At 37.4% G+C, this 16,041-nt stretch overlaps 1 pseudogene; it reads right to left on the reverse strand.

Moving 5' to 3' along the window:
- Positions 1-15,031: 15,031 nt before the first annotated feature.
- LOC150014581 (mitotic spindle assembly checkpoint protein MAD2A pseudogene) lies at positions 15,032-15,704 on the reverse strand (annotated as a pseudogene).
- Between the last annotated feature and the right edge of the window lie 337 nt (positions 15,705-16,041).

Consider the following 16,041-nt stretch of genomic DNA (forward strand, 5'->3'; position numbering starts at 1 on the left):
CTTTCAGGGCTTATGTCTGGGCCATCTTCAAGACTTCAAATACCACCTAAATGTTAATAATCTTCACTGTTATATTTTCATGATAGGGTAGATCTCTCATTTGAGTTCCTACCTCATGTGTCTAACTACTTATTAGGTATCTCCACTTGGAGTTTTAGTGGCATATCAATTTAATGTGTCCAAACTGGAGCTCTCCATTGTGTCAACTTAATCTGTTCCTTCCCCTAATTTTTCCTCAGCATAGTAAATAGTGTAACCTCCTTGATAAAACAAGGATTCATCCTCTTTATAAAATCCCAAATATTGGTTCTACCTCCAAAGTATATCTCGATTCCATTTACTTCTCTCCATCTCTGTCACTGTAACCTAATCTTTTTCACCTTCACCTCTCACCTAAATTAGTGCAGCCATTATTTAACTTGTTTCCTTGCTCTCTTTCTGGCTCCTCTCCAATCCATTTTCCATATGGCAGGTAGAGTGATCTTTCAAAAATATATAATTCAGATGTCACTTCTCTCCCATATTTAAAGTAGCTTCCATTTAGAATAAAATCCGAACGCCTTAGCAAGCAAGATCTACAAGACCTGACTCAATCTGACCTCTGTTGCTTTGACACCTTTTCTCTCAAGTTCCCTAACCATATCCACAGGAAGCCCCAATCTGATTTTTAGGATTTATGAAGTTACTTTGCATGCTTTTTGCCTTGGCATACTTGGACTTGCTGCTTACTCAGTCCAAAGTGCTCTCCCCCCAACTTTCTGCAGTTTTTGCTTCTTCATTCGTCTGTGTCAGCTTGAACGCCACCTCAAAAAAGCCTTCCCTGCCAATTACCACATTTAAAGTAAGCCTCTCCTCTCTGTCATACCACCCTGTATGTGATGTAAGGTATATGATAGCTCTTTTTACAATTTGTATTTATCTTGTTTATTTCTTCATTTGTTTATTGTCTGTCTCCTTTGTTAGACTGGGATTCTGTCTGAGTTCTTATTTAAGGCAGCATCACTGGTACGTAATACGGAGAGTAGCCCTGAGAAGCTTAATAAATATGTGTTGAATGAATAAATGAATGAATGAAAGCATAACAATGAAGAACAGTTTTTAGTTCCATCTCCAGCGCCTTGTACCAAGGTCCTTCACATTTCTGACACACTACCTAATGGGTACACACTCCTTAGGGAAGTCATGATGTGTGAAGTGCTTAGTACTAACTACTCAGTAAATACTACTTATTGTTATGGAAAAACCAGAGACCTCTAAAGGGACTTGAGTGTTAGAACCCAGAAGACAAATGGAGTTAAGTAATAAAAGTTTGGTTAGTATTTTCTTCTTGAAGAGGCAAGGAAGTTTAAAATGCATTTTAGAAGAAAATCTATCCTTGAATTTAACAGTAGATTAAAGAATGATCCACCACAACTAAGTAGGTTTTTCTTAGGAATAGTAGGATGTCTATAATATTAGGAAAGCTATTATGATATTAGAAGAAAATTATTAAGCTAATACATCCCATCAATAAATCAAAGAAGGGAGTTCTGCCAAATAGCTCAGTTGGTTAGTGTTTTCCCCAATACAGCAATGTTGCAGGTTCCATCCTGATCATGGCACATACAGGAATCAACCAATGAATGCATAAATAAGTGGAACAACAGGCTGATGTCCCTGTCTATCTGTCTGTCTCTCTCAATAAATAAAATATCAAAGAAAGAAAAAAATATAAGAAAAAGCATGTAGAATCTCAAAAGGCATTTGATAAAATTCAACATCCACTGAGTTTAAAAATTTTTTAGTTTGGAACAGGAGGATAATTTTTCTTTTAAAAATCTTTATTATTTTGTTGGGTGAAAAAATGTTCAGATAATACCAATTGCATCTGGAAATGGAAAATTGCTGATTTCCTCCATTCTACATAATGGAAAGAGCTGCCACTTAGTGGCCATTTGGTACTTTGTACCAGACAGCCCATTATCTCAATCAATGTTCACAACAATGCTATGAACTAGATACTATGATTATTCCCATTTTACAGATGTGGAAACAGGCTTACAGAACCTAATAACCTTTTCTAATGTTACATAGTTAATGAACGATAGAGCTGGAATTTGAATTTAGATCTCTTTGACTTTAAATTACAAGCTCTTAACCATTCTGCTATACTTTCTCCTCTTCCATTCTAGATGTTGATGCTTAGGTCCAGTTGTAGGTTTAGTTATACATTTTTTTCAAATTACATGAGTAGTACACTACTTACATGTTTTCTGTAAAAGATTCAGATAGTGAATACATTTGTGTAGTTAAATCCAACCTCCTTTACTCACTCTTCCCTTATTGTTAAAAATTTCATATGTGTACCAAAATGAAAATCCTTTTATTTTTATTTGTTTTTTTAAAATGTGTTTTTTAAATATTTTTATATATTTACTTTTTAGAGAGGGGGAAGGGAGGGGAAAAAAGAGGGAGAACAGCATCAATGTGCGAGAGATACATCAATTGGTCGCCTTTTGCATGCCCCCAACTGGGGAGCTGGCCTGCAACCCAGGCATGTGCCCTGAGTGGGAATTGAACCAATGAATTTTGGTTCGCAGGCCAGCGCTCAATCTACTGAGCCACACCAGTGAGGGCCAAAATTATCTTTTTTAAAAAGCAAATCTGATGCCTCTTATTTTATTTTTTTAAGATTTTATTTATTTATTTATTTTTAGAGAGAGTGGAAAGGAAGGAGAAAGAGAGGGAAAGAAACATTAATGTGTGGTTGCCTCTTGCACACCCCCAACTGGGGACCTAGCCCACATCCCAGGCATGTGCTCTAAGAATAGAACTGGCAACTCCTTGGTTTGCAGGCCGGCACTCCATCCACTGAGCCACACCAGCCAGGGATAATATCTTCTTTAAAACCTCTTGTTGTCTTCACAATGCCCTTAGGGGAAAAGTATAAAGATGGCCCTCCATTCTCTGTCCATCACTTTCCTCTCCAGTTATTTCTCCCTCTTGCATTCTTTGCTGCAGTCACACTGACTGCCTTTTGGTTCTTTTAAGTTATTTTACACTCTTCTGAAATTAACCTCTCTCCACTTTTTTGGTTAGCTCCTATGCATCTTTGAGGACTTGACTTATACCTGCCATTCTCAGAAGGCCTTCTGCGACCCCAAAGATCAAGTTGCTTCATTTGATTGGCACCCTCTACGGTCACTCTTGGTTTGCAGGCTGACGCTCAATCCAGTGAGCCACAGCAGCCAGGGCCTACGTTCACTCTTATAATACTCATCCCATTTTATTGTAGAGACTTTCTAAATTGTACCCTCTTGACTGGAAGATCTTGAGGACAGTGACTGAGATTCTCTTTCAACCATCAAGTCCCCAGAGCCTGGTGCTGGGTTACTCAATAGGTATTTGAATAAATGAATGAATCCATTATCTTTCATTTTCTGAGCCATTAAAAAATGTCCCTAGTCATGAATGACTAATTTCAGATATTAAACAACTCCATAGTTCAAATGTGTGGTAAGCTATACTGGGTGGTATGTGTGAACAATCTTTAGCTTCAACACTCTGAATTGGATGAACTTATGATTCAAAACTATAATTACAATAAATGAAAAGTATAATAATCCTCTGGTTTGACTTTTTATGAGGCCTAGAAGGTTAAAGGATGGAGATAATATTCTTGATAAAATATATTGCTAATCCTCAATGAATATTAATTGTACTGACTAAATTTACATCTTCAATGTATCCCAGGGCCTAAGAAACCATGTTGCTCCATTTAATTTGAGTTAATTTTGCTTCATAGTTCCACCCTCGAAGGAACTGTTCAGTTTCCAGATCGATCAACACTTGTCTCTATAGCTTCATGTACACAATAAAGACCTCAAAGTATTTTGTTTGGGAGCAGGAAAGAGGGTACCTAAACTTCCAAAATGCACACACTGCCCTTTAATTTAAAGTAGTTCCTAGATCCACCCAACTGGCAAACTCTAAGGGTGCAGTAAAGATCCGCACCACCAGGTGTCTCAGTGGCCATGCCACTGCCTCCATCTTCTTGGAAAATAGCTAGCTGCACACACTCCATTACGCCATTGTTTTGAGCCTCCAAACAAATAACCTTCCCGAAGGGTTGGTTTCAAAATTTCCAGCAGATCTAATCAGTACCTACATTGCCTCTCTCAATAACAGAAACATTGGATTAACCTTAGTTTCTCACTGTTATTGCTTTCCTTTGTTTAGAGATAAGATGCTGTGTTTGTAGTACATTTATTTATTTAATTATATCTTTATCTATTTATTTATAAGGGAGGGGAGGAGTCTTAGCCTGAAGTGATTATGGTGTTCTACCTGATTTTGATCACCTCTCACCCCTACAGTTAACTGAATGTCCTTCCAGGCTTTCTCCACACTGGTACTATATAGTCTTAAAGGCATTTATCACTCTTTGTAGCTAAATTAGCCACGTGAGCTGATTTAAAAGGTCAAAAAGAGAACTTAAAGAATCACCAAATGGAGTAAGATAACATAAAGACAGATTGGACATATATGAATTTTTACCATAAGGGAACATCAGAAATCAATGAGATAAAAAATAAATAGTCAACAAATGGTACTATATTAGAATAACTAGTTTATCAAAATAATTATCAAAGTAATTCCAGAAGGATTAAAAATATAAATACATTTTAAATCAAATCCTGAAAGGATGAGAAAAAAATAGAAATGAATATCAGATCTTTGTCAGAAAGAGAAATTTCTAAGATTAATTTAAGTTACAAAACAAAATATCAGTAGCAAAAATTAAAAGTCAAACTGAAAAAAATAATTACAAAGAAAAATTATAAATGGTTAATACCTTTAACATATAAAAAATTTATACAATTCTATAAGAAAAATCACTAGATCCCAATAAACAACCAAAATAAATATAATATGAAAAATATTTGTTTTCACTATTAGTTTCAGAAATGCAAAATAAAATGAAATAATTATTTTTCATCTAAGTTAACACAAATTTAAACAGCCACTACTGATATGACCCTTTTGGAAAACAATTCAGCATACCTTTGAGTAAATGTATTCTTTTTCTCTCTTTCTTTCTCTCCTTCCTCCTTTTTAGTCTCCCTCTCCCTTCAACTCATTCTTCGCCTTTTTCACTCATCATTTTTCATTCAATAAATACCCTCTGTATGCCTGCTAGGTGCTGGAATCTAGCCTAAACTCTAAGCTCAGAAAAAACTTTGTGTACAAATTTATTCATCTCAACATAATCAGTAATAGCCTCAAGTTGAAAACCTCCTGCATTGTCATCCATAGACAAGGTGACCAAATGTCCTATTTTACTCAAGACAATCTTGGTTTATGTCAATGTCCTAGTGAAATTGGAAAAGCTGGTGTTCCGGCAGCCTGTCATCTACCAGACGCAATAAGCAGAGACAGGGATTGAGTCTTTATGGGCGCTTTATTCAGGTGGTCTGCGATCTGAGAAGATGGTGGGTTTGTACCCTAACGGACCGTCTTAAATTCCATTATAAACAGACCCTTTTTGTAGGTAAGGGGTTTGGAATTCGGGGAAAAAGTTAATCAGATAAAAGCTACGGCATTCTTTCTTCTCTGTCCTTGGCAGGTGGTCTTTATCTATATCCTGGGCAGTCTCGCTCTGGAGTACAATGGCTCAGATACCATCCTGATTGCTTGCAGTCCTCCTGAGCACAAAGGTGGGACTGCTTATGGTTTCCTGGAGTCAAGGTGGATCATACCTCCAGTTCCTGAAACAATAGCTTTTTACATACATTGATTACTAAGTTTATTAGCTGTTACCTGAAACTAAAATTTTCCAACATTTGAGTCCCCCATTACTAGTGTAAATAATTATTAAATGGTGCCCCCTATTAAAACAATTTTCTGGCTGATGGCAGTCAGTTGTCTTGAGAAAGGGCCAGCTTTTCTAATTTGTACAAAAGCACCATTGGAATTAACCACTGCCCACGGAGTTACTGAACGTATGTGACTTCTGGTTTTCTCTCTATATTTTTATAATTCCCAAATTTTCTAAAATAGACTTTATATGCATATAGGCTTTATAAGAATTAACTCATTACATTTTCATAACCCTATAATTATTTCTTTTTTAATTTCACTGGTTTTTTAATTTGAAAACATTTCAAGTTATTGATTTGAGAGAGTGAGGAGGAAGAGGGAGAAACATCAATTTGTTGTTCACCCATTGATGTATTCATTGGTTGATTCCTGCATGTGCCCTGACCAGGGATGGAATCCTCAACCTCAGCACATCCAGTCAGTGCTCCGAGCAACTGAGCTAGCCTGCCAGGGCCTTGCTTCGCTGTTCTCAAAAGATAAGAAAATTGAAGTACCGAGAGATTAAGTTACTTACCTACAGTCGCATTGTTATTAAGTGATGGAACCAAGATTCACACCCAAACAGTCTATCTCCAGACCTTTAAACACTAAGGTAGCCTGCCCATAGGAACAATTATAACCAATTGGGCTTGTTTTTCATTTATGGGGAACAAAGATTACCTATGCTCATGAACGTTATTTGAAAAGTGTTTACAAATAATAGCCCCAAAAGATTTCTCTTTATTTCTTAGAAATATTTAAAATCTTCTTTTAAATTCACTAATTAGAAACAAAACACATTTAAAATATAGTTGATTTTTTAAAAACATAAGATGCAAAAATTTATAAAATAATAAGCAAACTATAAGAATCCTAAACATCAAGTCATAAGTATCTTTCTGATATATGGTTATATTTCTGTTTAAATTTTAATGTACATCAACTACACACAATAAAAATATCTGTTTTAAACATGTTGGTGGACAAATAATGTTTATCTTACATGATTAAAGTAAATTAAACAATATGCATTACTATTAAAATAAGGAAATGTAAAAAATTACGTAGATTTATGACTGTTATTAAAGATTTATAGAAACAACTGTATAATGCTACCTTTAATTATGTTAATCTAAAATAAACTTTAAAAATCACTTTTTTATTATACATTTCAGAAGAACAAAATTTAAATTATCTCCTTAAATGGGACTCTGGTATGTTCAAGAATCATCAGTCTGAATCATACTATGCGGGGACAAATCAATTAAATTCTCTCTTTTTTTAAAAAATGATTTATTTATTTATGTTTGTTCGTTAGTTAATTTATTTATTTTTAGAGAGAGGGGAAAGGAGAAAGAGAGAAAGAGAAATATCACTGTGCGGTTGCTTCTCACTTGTGCCCCTAACTGGGGACCTGATGTGCAACCTAGTCATGTGCCCTGACTGGGAATCAAACCACAACACTTGGCTCTCAGGCTGATGCTCAATCCACTGAGCCACAGCAACCAGGGCTTAAGTTCTTTTTAACGGGCTTAAGTGTTCCCAAGTCTCCTGGGCCATAGATTCACAAATCATATTGACGTTTAGCTATAGATGTCTTATCCATTAAGTGTTGACATTTCCTAATTTCATTCTCAGACACTGGAAGCAGCTTAGGTTGGCTAAGAAATGAAACAGATTCAGGTTTCCATCCCACCTCCATCTCAGGCCATTGTCTCTTGGCAAGTTTCTGAACTTTCCTAAGTTTTGTTTTCCTCATTTGTAAAATAATAAAATAATAACACGTCCTAGTATTGGCTTGAGAATTAAGTGAAATGGGTGGCATCAAGCACCTAACATAGTCTGGCTTCTAGTAAATTCTCAATTAAAGTTAGTTATTCCCAAGCTGGTGTGGCTCAGTGGATCGAGCACCGGTCTGTGAACCAAAAGGTGGGGAACCAGGACACATGCCTGGTTTGCGGTCCACATGCCTGGTTTGCGGTCCAATCGATATTTCTCTTTCTCCCTCCCTTCCTCTCTCTCTAAAAGTTAAAAATAAATAAAATGTTAAAAAATAAATAAAGTTAATAATTATTATTATTGTGGCATTCAATTTCTGGGAACCCAACTGGAGCACTTATGTGGTGGGTCTGGTTGGATGGGGTAAGATTTGAAAATAACCTCACTGGCTTGAGCAAGGAAACACACAATGGAAGCTCAATTTGAGTGACACTTCCCCAGAGGACATAAGGAAACAATTGAGACTGGCGGGGCAGAGCAGGCAAGATCATCAATGTTGGTTGGTTTTTGGTAGGCATGCTCGGTCCTGCAGGAGGGTATCTGGGCCAAACTGGATTGAATTTTAATATCCTTCAGACCACAAAGGGGATAGGCTTCCTGCACTCTGAGCACCACAACGAAGAAAGACTGTTTGGGCATTCCACTATCCCCTCCAAATAATCACAGGGACTGCAGCAAGAGCAGTAAAAGAGCCTTTGTCTCATCTGCCTCCCCTCACAGGCTCAGAATAGAGCCTAAGCTCCAAGGCTCTCATTATCATCCCATAACATGCCTAGAGGCTCATGGACATAGTACCATAGGAATAGGGGCACAACATGGGAGGCAGCATACCTTGAAATCCCTTTCTCATCTTTCAAAGTTCAACTCTGGATCAAGATTGTAAAGCTTAAATCAGGTAATGCATAGTAAAGCTTAAATCAGGTAATGTATATTTAGGACATTGCCCACCACAAATTACTGGGTGTTATTCCTCTGTACCTCCATGTTTCACATGACCTGGAATGCAGAAAGCATTGGTTGATTATTGGTCTTCTTCCCTGGGCTTTCTTAAGCAGGGCCTGTCACTTGCTCCTTTGAGCTCCTCATTTCCTGTTCTTGGCCTGCCATTGTGCTTATCACAGTACATTACATTTCTACTGTCTGCTAATTTCCATGTTTCCTCCACAAGGCAGTGAGTTCTTTGAAGACAGAGACCACATCCTTTGTGAATTCCTATCTTTGGTGCTTAATTAATGTTTCATGACTGTTAAATAAAGCAAAGTACATTGAAAAAAGTATGCATTTTGGAATCTTTATAGACCCAGATTTGAATCCCAACCTCAGTACTGAAGCTGTGTCCCTAGCAATTTACTTCTCTGAAAACAGGGATGAAAATAACTCCTAACATTTTTGAGGATTAAATAGGCTAGTGTAGGAAAGAATGTAGCCCATGGACCTGGCCAATTTGGTGCTCAGGAAATGAGTCCCCTTCACCCTCAAGAAATTTATACCAATAATACAAGTCTCTTGAGGTCTAAGTTTCCTTCATTTGTAAAATTCTCATGGAGTAAGAATACATGAGAACAATGTAAAGTACTAGGATGTCTTTGACTAAGCAATGGCTGTGTTAGTTGAAGGTAAAGTCTAATGTGTTATCCCTAAGCTTAATTGTCTTCTTTGATATCTACAGTACTGGAAGGAAAATACATTCTCCTTGGGGTTAATTCAAGGAACACTACTAACAGGAGGGAAAGTTGGGAGCAGGGTTCATCAGGGAGGCCAGGCTCCTCTTCTCCACTTTGGGCAACAGCATGTTTTCCCAGCCCTCTTCATATACACTAATAAATCCTGCTAAGTGCTCCCCACCCCCACCTCTGGGACTTTTGTGCATCACCCCAATCCAGACCAAGGCTAAAAACATGACTCGGGATACATCAGGCCTGGTGGATGGCTGACAGCAGGAACTGAGTCTGACAGAGGGGGTTGGGTTTTAAATAAACACAAATCCGATTGAACAGAAGGAAAAAGACCATGAGAAGCGGAGGTAAACCAAAGGGGTAAATACAGAGATTTTCCTACCAAGGCCCACGTAAACCAGATTCCAAGGTTGCGTGGTAGCTCCTCCCCCAAAGCCTGATTACCCACCTCCATCCCTCCCCCACTGCCTTTTCACTGCTCGCTGCATTTAGACCAGGAACCACGTGCATGCTGCTTCTTCAGAGCCCTCCTGGGAATGAAAATCTTATGCTTCTCGAGCAGCTGGGGGATCCAACGCAAAGTCAGGGCAGGCTGCCCCTTCTGTGTTCTACAGTTGGCCCCAATTATTTGGGAGGAAAAGCTGCGATCACACAAAAGATGACTGTAGGAATCAATGGCCTAAAATTCTGAACAGCAGATTCGCAAACTGGATTAAATCCATGACGCACCCCCAGCCCTTCTGACTTAATTCAGCACTCTTTCACCACTGCCCTCTGCCTCCTTTCCCTTTCCCACTGCCTTCCAACTGTGGCCTGCTTGGTGAAGAATGACCTCTTCTGCCTCCACTGTCTTCCCTGAGTTAAGAAAATTTTTAGGAAAATTACCTCTGCCTCATAAGCCTAAAATCATGATTTTGAAAAAGCTCAAAACCCTCAGTTCTAAAACATTAGCACCTCCAACCTCTTTTCTTGGGATGTTTTATCCAACTCCAATGAAAATTGCCTTATGCTATGTTTCTGATCCTCTCATAATTTTCAAGGCATTACCTCTCTACCCCAAGATGTCTTAAATCAGTTTCTTTCTTTTAAAAAATATTTTATTTATTTTCAGAGAGAGGGGAAAGGAGGGAGAGAAACATTGATTGGCTGTCTCTTGCATTCAACTGGGACCTGGCCTGCAACCTAGGCATGTGCCCTGACTGGGAATTGAACCAGCAACCTTTTGGTTCACAGACCAACACTCAATCCACTGAGCCATAGCAGCCAGGGCTCAGTTTCTTTTTTATAAAGTAAAAGCAGCAACAACAAAATAAAAAATGTTTCAAGAAATACAGATAATCTCACTCTCAAGAGGAGTGGTAGTTAAGTATAGCTCTTGGGAAGGACATAGACTCTAGAACTAGAATGTCTGGGTTTGAATCCTGGGTTGGTCGCTTACTAGTTATATGGCTTTGCCTAAGTCCCTTATCCTCTCTGGCCCTTGAGAGAGATGTCTTCATTTGTAATACGGGGTTGATAATAACAGTACTTACTTTTAGCATTAGAAGAATTAAATGAGTATTTAAAACACATAGAACAGCACCTAGTACATGAGACTTGCTGTAAAACATATGCTATTATTTTACTAGAATATAGATTTGAGCTTTAATATATAATTGCAACTGGAATTTTTAAAATTAAATATAACTTATTGCATCTTTGAGTTTAAAGAAACAAGCAACTCAGGTTTGTAACAATTGATTATCTAAAGATTTGTTTTGCCTTACCAGAAAAGAAAAACACACAATCTAAACCAATAACTCCTTTTCCCTAGGATATTAAAAATTCTTTGATTTTATGTTTGTAATTTTATATTTTTTCTTCCTATGGTACCTGAGTTTACACTTTTTTATTACTGAATTTATTGGGATGACATTGGTTAATAAAATTATATAGGTTTCAGGTGTACAATACTATATGCAACTGAAATTTATATCCCAGGTCTTTAACAGCTCAGCCACCCTGGTACATTCTGAGAAGCCACAATGCCCAGTCCATTCAAACCATGTTTCAACCTTGTACCTTTCTCCCACTTGGATATTTGAATGCTTGTTCTTACAAGAATAAATTAACTTTCATCCTTTAAAAAAGAGAAATGAATCCATCTAGTCAGAAAGTCTGCTTTGGTGAAACATCAGTGGCTCAATTTCTAGGTTTAAAGAGATTTCAACTCATGGAAATAAGATTGTTTACAGAGTTGAATGCAGGAAGAGCAGCCTTTAAAAAGGACATCTGGGACTAACCTGTGGGTTGGAAGGGTCAGTAGAGTCCATAATCATAGACAGCAGATGACAAGTTTTAATGCCATGAAATTTAGCTCCTGTTACAAGCACACAACTACAATTTTACTTTGAAAGGTTGCTAATGTGGACACCCTTTGAGCCAGTCCAGGCTTCAGCCCTCAATCCTTATTGAAACTTGGTAATTTTTCCTTGGCTGTACACCAAAGCCTTCAATCTCCAAAGAGGAATGTTCAGGAGACAGGGGCAAGGGTACAGTCAAAAGGCTACAAGGAGCCTCCACTATAAAATAGAAACATTGAGGCCCTGGCCGGGTAACTCAGTTGGTTAGAGCATTGTCTTAATATGCTAAGGTTGTGGGTTTGATCCCCAGTCAGGGCATATACAATGAATGCATAAATAAATGGAACAACAAATCTATGTCTCTCTCTCTAAAAAAAACAAACAAACAAAAAAACAGTGGAGAGAATACATAGAGTAGAAAAGATAGAGGAAAATGGACAACCATACCAAAACCTGCTGGAAGAAAGATTACTTCCCCCCCCTTTTTCTTTTCTATTTGTTTTCTTAATGCTAAGTATAACACATCACAAGGAGGAGAGACTTTTCTTGGGAGGAGGTAATAGATCATAGTTATGTAGTAAAGTTAATAATGTTTTGTTTCTTTCATGGCACGTACCTAATTTATCATTTTATTAGTTGGTTTCTTGGTGATTGTCTGTTATCCCACTACCTTGTAAGCTCCAGGAGGGCAAGGAATAGGCCCTCGGTCTTGCTTATTCTTGTATCCTCAGCAACCAACACAATGTCTGGGATATGCTATAGATTTTAACATAGAAAACAAACTATGAAAATACTAAAAGGAAATACTAGGAAACATTATTTTTATATTCTTCGGGGTCTATAAAACCTTCCTGAATGTGAGAGAAAATCAAAAAGCCATGAAGAAAACAAATGGATCTGACTACATAAAAATAAATTTTTCTGCCTAATGAATAATAATAAACAATAATTATTAATTATTTTATATGTGCCAGTTTCTGTTCTAAGCAGTTTACATGTCTTAACTGATTCAAACATCCGAATAATCATTATGATGCAGGTACTGATATTATCATCTCCCTTTTACAGATAAGGACACTGAAGCACAATGAGATTAAATACTTTGCTCAAGATCAAACAGCTATTAAGTGATAGAGTCTGGAATTGAACTAATGCAGTCTAGTTCTACATTTCAATAAGAATCATACAGATAATCCAGTTAAAATATTGGCAAAGAATATGAATAAAAAATTCATTGAAGAAATAAACACATATGGTTAATAAATATCTCTCTCTAGTAAGGAGTAATTCCTAAAACTATAACGACGGTGAGTCACTACTTTTTACCCTTTAGATTGACAGAAAGTAAAATATTGCTAATATCCAGTAATAGTAAGGATATGGGGAAATAGAGTAAACCAGTAAAACCACTTTCTTTTTTTCCTTTTTAAATTTTTATTTATTCATATTGAGAGAGAGAAACATCAATTTGTTGTTCCACTTATATATGCATTCACTGGTTGATTCTTGCATCTTCCCTGACCAGAGATCAAACCTGCAACCTTGGAATTTTGAGGCAACACTCTAACCAACTGAAGTATCCAATCATGGCTAAAACCATTTTCTTATTTAATTCAATGGGTCATTTTTCGTTACTCTAATGATTGATTAATCAATGAGTGTGGATTCTCAAATTGTTCCAGATTTGACCAATGGGAGTCCCTTCAAGCAGGTTCATGTATCCTTTTGACATGTCCCATCATTCTTTGAGCACAACTTATTTTCTGGCACAAAAACATATTTATTTACAGGCTCATTCTGTCTCTGCTCTGTAATCAGTCATTTTTCTAAGGGGCCCTGGTTTCCTGTAGAAACCAAATATATTTAGTGTCATTGCTTTTACGTACTCTTGAAGGGCTAGAAAATGAATGTATGTAAAAGTGCTTAATGATAAATAAAAATATTTCAGACAGAAAATTGTATATACAAGGGAGGGACCCCCCAAAATGGAATTTATTTATTAAAAATTGTGTATTTTTTATTACGTTTAAACTTCAGTCACTTCAAAGTACTCTCCATTTGATGCAATACACCTATCAAGACCTTTTTTCCACTGCTCAAAACAGTTTTTGAACTCATTGACATTGATGCCTTTTAGAGCTTCTGCCTTTTTTTGTTTGTTTGTTTCACCTCTGCCACATTGGCAAAATGTTTCCCTTTGAGGACTTTTTTAAATCTGGGGAAAAAAAAAAACAAAAAAACCCACTTAGGGCAAGATTGGATGAATAGGGAGGGTGGGGTATAGGGGTCATGCCATTTTTGGACCAAAAAACCGCTAGACACTCAGCATGGTGTGTGCACTCATAAATCAGTCATCATGAAATGGACAAATGTGTTGAAAAAATTTTCAAAAAAAGTTCACTGAAGCCAAACACAGCCTCTCACAACAATGCCAGCTGGTACACTGATACAGATGGGTTTCTAAAGAACTCACCTCATGGGGGAAGCCTGTATCACAAGGACCCACCGTCCAGAAGATAATTCTGTTTTTTGAGGAGTCCCTTCTCATACAGTATGGTAGTTTTTATTAAACACACACATATGAACACAGATAGATATAGCAAAGTGCTTAATGATGGCATTTGTGGTGGGGGCTTTTTAATTTTAATTTGTATTCTAAGTTTTCTGAAATGAGGTATGTTATTTTTTATAACTTTTCCAATAAACTTTTTATTTTAGAGTAGATTTAATTACAAAAAAGTTATAAACATAGAAGAGAGTTCTCTTAACACCCTCTCTGTATACTGCATTATTAACATTTTTTGTCACAATTAATGAACAAATATATTTCTCTTATGCCCAACACTCAGTTTCCTTTATTATTAATGTTTTTTGCCACAATTAATGGGCCAATATTAATATATCATTATGAATGAAAGTCCATACTTTATTCGGATCTCCTTAATTTTTTTTAACATACACACTCGACTTTATTATCATTGTCACCTAAAGCTTGATTTTATAAAACACAAAAAGGCATCTTCAAAAATTCTCTATCACCAAAATTTAAACAGTAGAAATAGTGATAGCTTTGTAAGTGTAAATTATATACATTAAATCAAATAATTGGTGATTTCTTTCAATATGGAAACTATACAAATGAAATAAAGGGCAAAAGGACCTAATGCAACTTGACCTAAAGGTCTGATTACAAAGGTGTCTAGCTTTATAGCAAACGTTTTCCCATCTCGTTACCACCTTCAAAGAAAATGATGTGACAGCATTCATGTCACCTGTTGGGTCCCTTTCAGACAGTATACAAAAAACTAGGTGAGCTCTACAGAAAGTCAAACAGGTACCAGAACATGGGACAATTACGCACAGTTCAGTAAAGTATCATGTTAACTTTTCCCCAACTAAACAGCAATGAAATACATCACGAGCTATAGTCAATCTGACTCAGGAAACACACGTGAGAATTAGGTTTGTCCCTGGCTCCTCTTCAGTCAAGGACAGGGACTTTGTAGGCCACCACGCTGTTTACTTTGTGGATTGTAGTGCAAGACCGCAGGCGGACCTGCTCAGAATTGATGATGAACTGTGGTCCCAACTCCTCCCACTTTTCGGGAACGACCAGATCTTTGTCTGTGTAGATCAGCAGGTCAAATGAGCAAGAGACTTCCAGCAGGGGCAGAAATGTCACCGTGGCTGTGATCTGTCTGATCACTGAGCGGATTTCATCCTGGGTGGCTTTCTGGGATTTTTCTCTGGGCGTACTGTCATCTTGCAGTTTTGTTGCACTCGATATCAAACTGCCATCTTTTGAGGACCTCACCACTCTCAGTTTCTGAACTGAACATTTGTATAAGCAGTCTTTTAGTTGTTCTACCACGTTTAGGTATTTCGTGAGCTCAGGATCAGTAGTGATGAGCAAGGTGAGTCCGTATTTGTGCACGTGAGTAAAGGTCTCGGAGGGATAGATGCCGCGCTGGTATAAGATGCTGTTGATGCCAAACGAGAAGAACTCGGCCACGATCTCGGCACTGCTGCGCAGTGTGATGCCCTGCTCCCGGGAGAACTGCCGCGCCATGGCTAGGCCTACAGCGGCGGCGCGGGCCCCCAATACTCGGCCACTGCAGGCTCCCCATATTTCCTTAATTTTTAAAAACATTTTTAAAAATTTATTGCCCTGGCTGGTGTGGCTCAGTGGATTGAGTGCCAATTTGAGAACCAAATGGTCATCAGTTCAATTCCTAGTCATGGCATATGCCTGGTTTGCAGGCCACGACCCTAGTTGGGGGCATGCAAGAAGCAGCTGATCGATGTATCTCTTGCACATCGATGTTTCTTTCCCTCTCTTTCTCCCTCCCTTGCCCTCTGTCTGAAAATAAATTAAAAACATCTTTTAAAAAAATAAAGACACACCT

Source organism: Furipterus horrens, unplaced genomic scaffold (genome assembly GCF_987537825.1).
Source record: "Furipterus horrens unplaced genomic scaffold, mFurHor1.1.pri manual_scaffold_3, whole genome shotgun sequence".
NCBI lineage: Eukaryota > Metazoa > Chordata > Mammalia > Chiroptera > Furipteridae > Furipterus > Furipterus horrens.